General features: G+C 37.6%; 1 pseudogene; it reads right to left on the bottom strand.

The window, feature by feature from the left end:
- Window positions 1-5,212: 5,212 nt before the first annotated feature.
- Window positions 5,213-5,741, bottom strand: LOC148035806 (V-type proton ATPase subunit D pseudogene; annotated as a pseudogene).
- Between the last annotated feature and the right edge of the window lie 548 nt (window positions 5,742-6,289).

The raw sequence follows: 6,289 nt of genomic DNA on the forward strand, positions 1-6,289 counted from the left end.
TGGAACTGATCATATCTAGAATATAAATCACCCATAGAGTAAATTGCCTTGCCTACAAATGCTTCTGCAAATTTATCCACTATTAGGCCTGATCCAACATTCCTTATGGTGACCTTAATAACTGGTTGTAAATCTTGTATAAACCTCAAAGCAACATTCTTCTTTGGAATAGTAAACTACTGATTTGAATATGGAGCTGAAGAACGCTCCAAAATCTGCATTCTGATCTTCTCGTTCAAAAGCTCAAGTAGCTTAGGAAAATATGCCCAAGGCACTTGAATAGGCTTTAAATTCCATGGCATATGAGGTACTGTAAAGATTACCATAGGTGCAACTATGGTTGAATAAACACATCAAATTTCATCCGGATGAAACGCAAAGGTTTTTCCATGCCTTGTCAACATCTGCAAGAAACAAGCTCTTTCCGTAGGAAAAATGAAGCTTGTATCACCAATTTTCAGCTCTTGTAAAGTTTCAACTGTAAATCTATGTCCTACTCCATGTGGATCCCGTAAACTAGGCAGTTGAGTCAAATTTTTAGCCAACCCATCATTTTTAGGCAGTAAAGGCAAAGCCACAGGCTTAACCTTTTTTGCAACTATTTTGTACTTTGTATCCACCCTTGCTTCAGCCTTGTTTTGCAGCCCATAACATTCATGCTTAGCAAACTCTTGAATAATATCATACATCCCTAAAGTGTCAACATAAATAACCTCTTTTTTGCCTTGTTTTTTACATTAATTGCTGTAGAAATTTCAGCCATTTTATCAACATCAACCAGTCCTAAAATACCTTCATTTGCAGCCATCAAACCATATGTCTTTAGCTCTTTTTCAGTCCATCCTACATATTTATTTTTAGCCCTGCACATGGTTGAAATAATCTTAAAACTACCAAGACTACATGCTGTCCATTCCTGCAATCCAAACACAAACACAATTTTCCTCTTTCTTGGAGGCATAATTATCTTCCTAGAGGCACTACCATAGCCTCCACTTATAGTAGTGCTATCTAAAAACCCTTAAACTCTCATACATTAGGTGGCATGGAATTATCCCACAGCCTAATCCAATTGTGAGGATGATTCACACAAACAATGAGAAACTCTACTACCTTTGTATTGTCTTTACTTTGAACATGAGCATATGAAGAATCATCATCCAAGGCTTTTGTTTCTAGCCTTGATTCCAAAATATAGGGCTTCCCCAAAATCACCATATAACTACATAAATCCTGCACAAAAAAAATGATATTCATCCCTAACATCTCCAATAGTCACGGGTATGTTTAGATAAGCTCCATAAAGATCCCTTTGATGAATTGTTTACTGTCCGCATGCGCCATCCTGGATCTACATCAATTGTCCAACCTCCATTCTCATATAAGATACGTGACATAACATTGATTTCAAAACCATGATCTAAGAGAGCTATCCAATGCCTCTCTCTTTGTCCCACTTTAACAATTGTCTCTGTTGTAGCACGAGCCCAATGCGTCCGTGAATAATGACTGCTTGAAATAAAATGAGCATCTTCTTCTTCATGTACTTGTTGATAGACATCTCATTTTTCATAGCCTTTTGTTATGCTTATTGCTACGCACAAGACCAATTTCAACCCACAAGCTTGCTGTTTACACTCCCATTTAACCCATTTTCAACATCAATGTGTTCCATATCTGCATACATGCATTGTCATATTCCCTTCAAAGTTGTTTCTCTATGTCTTTGTGAGCCTGCATTAATGCTTGCAAAAATTCACCATCAAACTATCTTTTTCGTTTCAACATATCAATGATTACATCATGAAATTCACGCTTCGCTATTCCAAGAACTTTGTCAAGTGTGAATTCCACTCTACTGCCAAGTATGTAATCTTCTCGAACCTTTTAAGCTTCGTGACAGTCTCAAGATCTGATTGTAACATGTAATCGTGCTGCTTGCACCTTTTCTTCCTGTCTTGTTTCTTCTCTTGAGATGCATCCTCCATAACATGCTTAGGTATGGCTTTTTCAGCTTCTTTCAGTTGCTCCATTTTACTTCGTATTATGCTTTTTCAGCCTCTTCTCTTTTCTTCCACAAGAGCTTCTTGATTATGAACCTTAGCCAAATAAGCATAGGCTGAAAATGAATCCATTGGTGCACTCAATCCTATTCTTCCTCTTACACTATGACTTGCATCAACTAATTCAAACTTTACTATTTTGCCTTTTTCCATGCAATCTAATGCTTGCATCTAAACATGAGATTTTGCTTTAGCCATGCCTCCTTTACGAGCTTCTTTGGTCCTTTCAATTCTCAACACATATGTGGCTGCATCTATGGCAACAAATGCTCTCCTTTTTTCCATCTCTTCCAACCACTTCTGAATGCCACCATTTCCAAAATTTGTCTCTATTGGAAGACTAGTTCCTGCTACATGTATTTTGCCATCTTTCCAAAGGACTAACCTTTTCACTTTCACTTCATGGTAGGCTGTATAGTCTCGCTTTTCATGCTGTAAACTGTCACACCAAATGCATCTCCTCTTGTATCCTTCTTTGTATGGTCTTTAGGTTGTTGCTTGACCCTTCTTTTCTACCTTAACATCCAAATTTTTGACCTTTGCATAGATTTATGTCAAATTGAGTCTCAAATCATGCATGCCTTTGATTAATTCATCCATAGCATCACCATTAAGAGCCGAACCAATAGGTATAGCCGGTTGTTTTGCCATAGCCACAGGTGTATTGACTGCAGTTTCAGCCCCTTCTGAGCACTGACAGGTTGGTGTCAGTACCCCATCTTAATTTCATCCGCTCTCTCTTTACCAACATATGCACTACCTCAATTACATTAGCCAAATCTGATTTCAGCCCGTTTCAAAAGAGGTATCTTCTAAACAATCAGTCAGCTTCTCCTACAAGTCAAGATTTGTAGCCTTTAGAAACAAATCAATTTTCTAACTCTCCAATGATTGCTACTTATTGGCATCCAACTGCACATACCAACTTTCAAATTCTCGGAGCAAAGTTGTAGCAGCCAACCCTTTATTGGGCTTTTCAATCCAATATGTAAATGTCTTTTTAGTTACCAATCTTGCATCTTCCAAGAAAAACTCTTCTCTCAAAGCTTTCTTAAAAGAAGCCCAATCAACATCTCTTCTATGTAACTAATCAATCCAATCATGCAATGCATACATGGCCAAACGAGAGAAACATCAACTCCATGCGTATTGCGGTACCCCATGAAACAACATCTTTTCTTCATACAATCCGATGAAGGCTGAAACATTCTGACCCTTAAATTGCTTCAATTCCTGTCCCACTACCTGCAATGCATTCACATCTAAGAAATCAATTCTTTCTACTTTTTGCCAAGTTTTCATATGCTCTTGTAACAAAATCTGTTGTGCTGTTGTTGTTACTGCAACAAATCAAACATTTGTTGTAAAGCATCATCACCACTTGAACTTGTAGAATTCCCCATCTTTACACATCTACTTTTTTGCCAACTTTCACGTTAGGTTTACCACTATTAGAGTGTTTGGGTTGAAAGTCTAGCACGGGAGTAAGAGACAATTGGGTGAAGGGAGATTCAAGGAGAGTAGTAGATGGAAGAGAAGGGGTTTAAAGAAATAAAAGATGTAGAAGAATACTCATAGAGGTGAGCCTCCCAATTTATTTCTGTATCCTAAGAAGATAAATCTCTTGTAGAACAAAAACATGCATAAAACAGTAGCTTCCTCTCTACTGCTCAGATTGCCAATCTGATACTTCTATTGGCTCCGAAAGGGGGTTAAAATACCAGAACATCTAGTCAAATTCTGTTTGATCACTCCTTCTTCTCCCAATTTGGAGTGCTGTTTGCTGCCTATAAACTGCGATCATGCGACATGCGCGGTTTCGCTAATCCTTATTTTTGAATAAAATCCCCAAAAATGGCTGAAATCTACTTATTTTTTTTTACATGTCATCCTATTCTAGAAGTTGTTTATAGATTTTGGATATTTACAAGAAATAATATCCAAAATATAAAAAAAAGCTAAAATTTTCAAAAAATCTAGTATTTTAAAACCATCCACACTACTACTATGGACACTGACACTAATGACTAATATGGAATTGACTCTCTAGATCAATAAGAAAGTCAAATGATGATGCACTCTAGAGTTTTTTACATTGCGTCTGCATAGTGGCACGACAATGTAACTAGATATATGCTAGCTATGGCGGATAGAGGTTATCAACATAAAACATGATTGAGATAAAGAATTGTAACTCAAGTGAATTAGGTTCCGAGATAGATTAGCTTGGACTCATAAACACAATCTTGAGTGACTCAAATTGAAAGTAGCATTACCTTGAAATGAGTGTTAAGTACATGCTTATATAACTTTTGGGTAGTACCACTATTCTTCTTTGTGCTTATGGGATTTTGAACATCTCTTCCTAGAGCTTCTAGAGATTACATCTTTGTCATATCTCTCATACAAAGCCACTTATGAGCAAGCCTCTATATCACGCATCATTTGCTATTCTCAACACCCCCCCTCAAATGATGAGTTCAAACACCTGCTAGCATTTCCCCCCCTACATGTGGACATGGACCAAGAGACTATCTCTTTGGCAACCTTAGTTAGGTCAAGCTTGAAACTTTACATTTTTGGTAGGGGTTGTTACATCCACTATGGGAAGAAAATCCACTAAGGGAATTCAAGATCCACTATGGGAAAGATCCACTTTGGGAAAACATGATCCATGATGGAAAATTTTTGCAAAACATTTTGTTTATAGCAGCAAAAAGTATATTCTTCTTCATGCTTCTTTGTGGCATTCTTCACTTTTCTTGATCTTATTGGTCTTCTATTTCAATATTCGATCTTTGTTGGTCTTGATCTTATGCTCTTTATCTTTGACTTCTTGATTATCTTGTGCTCCAGTCTTCTTGACACAGTCTTTTTGCTCAATGCTTTTTGTTTCTAGTCTGACTTGAAAGGCTTAAGCCATTAAACTCAATCCAAGTGTTCACAATTTTGAAGCTTTTGGAAAAAATGTCAGGGGTGAACTTTTGTGTGGCACTTATGTTGCCCTTGATTTTCATTTTGGCTTTGATAAATGCCATCTTCCCACTCATTTTTTCAATGGCCATAGAAATAAAGTCATCATCAACAAAGGAAAAAAAACATCAGGAGAATAGCCCTGACATTGCATTTGTTCTAAATGACTGAGAGCTTCACGACCATGCCCATGCTAGGTATATCCTGCGATTTGTAGTATTGATAGCTTCATCCAAGGTAAGGAAGGAAGTCTGCAGGGAGGCGATTTTGATGAGAACATCAATAGCTCTAATGAAGGAGGATCTACATAGCTAGATTTGGTGTCCACATGTGAAATCATTTTTGGTCTCTCGGCTTTTGTGAAATACTTGAATTTTGGAAGCTTGATAGTAGCTACACTGTCCTACTTAGCCCTAACTTTGACAGATGCAGAGTCAACATTTTTGAGGACAATATGCTTGATGATTTCACCAGCCAAGTACTTGGCCTGAGTAAGGGAAAAATTTGAAGCTTTGAGGGAGTCTCCCATGGTTTCCTTTGCTTGGATGATCTGTTTCACGATTTGCTGTTGAAACTAGATAGGGCATTGCTCTTCTCCTTGAGGAGCTAGTGGCCTTTGGTGCCACCGATCAGACGACAAACCTTCACCACTCCTAGGACCATTATAGTGGGAACAACATTTAGAAACTGACAATGTCCCAACATGTCTGATAATCTTCTGTCTTCTAGATAGATAGTAAGTAGCTTGGAGAAAGGTCAATGAAGAAGGGGAGACAAGAGACTTGCTGATGCTTGCTTAAAGCTTTCTATGTGTTTCAAAGAAGATGGGAGCGGAGCTTGATGGATTTTAAGTGAAGAGAAGGACAAGAAGGATATGAGATGAAGAATAAGCCTAAGGTATGCATATGGAAAAGGGCCTTAAGGTAGGTTCAACTCCTACTATCCATTCATCATAAAACAAGACTAAAGAAGGACTCTACTCTAATGAAGCTAGTCATAGCTCACCATGGCTCTGATATCATGTTGAGAAACATGGATCTAGAGCTATGCTAGCTATGGCAGACCAAGGTTATAAACATAAAACATGATTGAGATAAAGAATTGTAACTCAAATGAATTAGGTTCCAAGATAGATTAGCTTGGACTCATAAATAAAATCTTGAGTGACTCAAACTAAAAGTACCATTACCTTGAAATGAGTGTCAAGTACATGCTTATATAGCTTTTGGGTAGTACCATTGTTCTTCTCTGTG

The sequence above is a fragment of the Lygodium microphyllum genome, chromosome 5, assembly GCF_053477565.2.
Source record: "Lygodium microphyllum isolate KBCC chromosome 5, Lygodium_microphyllum_v1.1.10, whole genome shotgun sequence".
Classification (NCBI taxonomy): domain Eukaryota; kingdom Viridiplantae; phylum Streptophyta; class Polypodiopsida; order Schizaeales; family Lygodiaceae; genus Lygodium; species Lygodium microphyllum.